The 999-nt window shown below is 48.5% G+C and overlaps 1 non-coding gene across 1 annotated transcript; it reads left to right on the forward strand.

The window, feature by feature from the left end:
• Positions 1 to 231: 231 nt before the first annotated feature.
• Positions 232 to 368, forward strand: LOC117307576 (small nucleolar RNA SNORA70). The gene has a single exon (XR_004521343.1). It is a non-coding gene; the product is annotated as a small nucleolar RNA SNORA70 (small nucleolar RNA).
• Positions 369 to 999: the final 631 nt, after the last annotated feature.

Below are 999 nucleotides of genomic sequence, written 5' to 3' on the forward strand. Positions count from 1 at the left end.
AATGTCGACAGTTTCACAACTTTAGATAAGGCCCAACCTTGGCATTAGGTTATGTTCAGACGCTTCTTCATTCACACACAAAAAAAATCGTTCTTTTTTTTTTTTAATAACACAACCATCTGTTTTGCTTAGGAGAGATAATGTACAATTAGTACATTTTAATTTGCTAATCCAATGTGCCTTGCCCACACTCAAAGGAAACAAATGTAAAGTAAAAAATATCTTAGATGTTTGCAGCCAATTAAGTTGACTGCGCTCTTTTCCCCGTGAGGCCCCGGTGTGCAATGTCTGCAAAGAGCAGCCTCCTGGGTGTAGTGTACGCAGCCTATTGCCTGTATGGTTTGCCCGAAGGGACCTTGGAGACAGCCCTTTCCAGTGGACATTCAGGACTGACATACTGTCCCTAATCTAGGCTCCAGACAGGTATGCGCGGTGCCTTTGGAAAGCCCCAGGGCACAGTGGCCAGGGTCCACATTGGCCAAGTCATAATGTCCATCCGCCCCAAGCTGCAGAACAAGGAGCATGTGATTGAGGCCCTCCGCAGGGCCAAGTTCAAGTTCTCTGGCCGCCAGAAGATCCACATCTCCAAGAAGTGGGGATTTACTAAGTTTAATGCAGACGAGTTTGAAAACATGGTGGGAGAAAAGCAGTTCATCCCCGATGGCTGTGGGGTCGGATACATCCCTAATCATGACCCTCTGGACACATGGCTGGCCCTGAGCTCGTGAGAGCCTTGGCGCTGTCCCCTCCTTACTCATGCCCACCAATAAATCCTACTTTCCTGTCAAAAAAAAATAAAGATGTCTTAGACGTGTGAGGTAAAACTTTCCAGGATTCAGCTTTCAGGAGAGAAAGCTCAGGATAGGTTAGAGGTCCTGGCGATCTGAAAGGGCAGGCAGCTCAGTGTCCAGAGACTACAGTTAAGAGAGTTCTGGGGCTCCCCTGGTGGCGCAGTGGTTGAGAGTCTGCCTGCTGATGCTGGGGACACGGGTTCGTGCC

Source organism: Tursiops truncatus, chromosome 12, assembly GCF_011762595.2.
Source record: "Tursiops truncatus isolate mTurTru1 chromosome 12, mTurTru1.mat.Y, whole genome shotgun sequence".
Taxonomy (NCBI): domain Eukaryota; kingdom Metazoa; phylum Chordata; class Mammalia; order Artiodactyla; family Delphinidae; genus Tursiops; species Tursiops truncatus.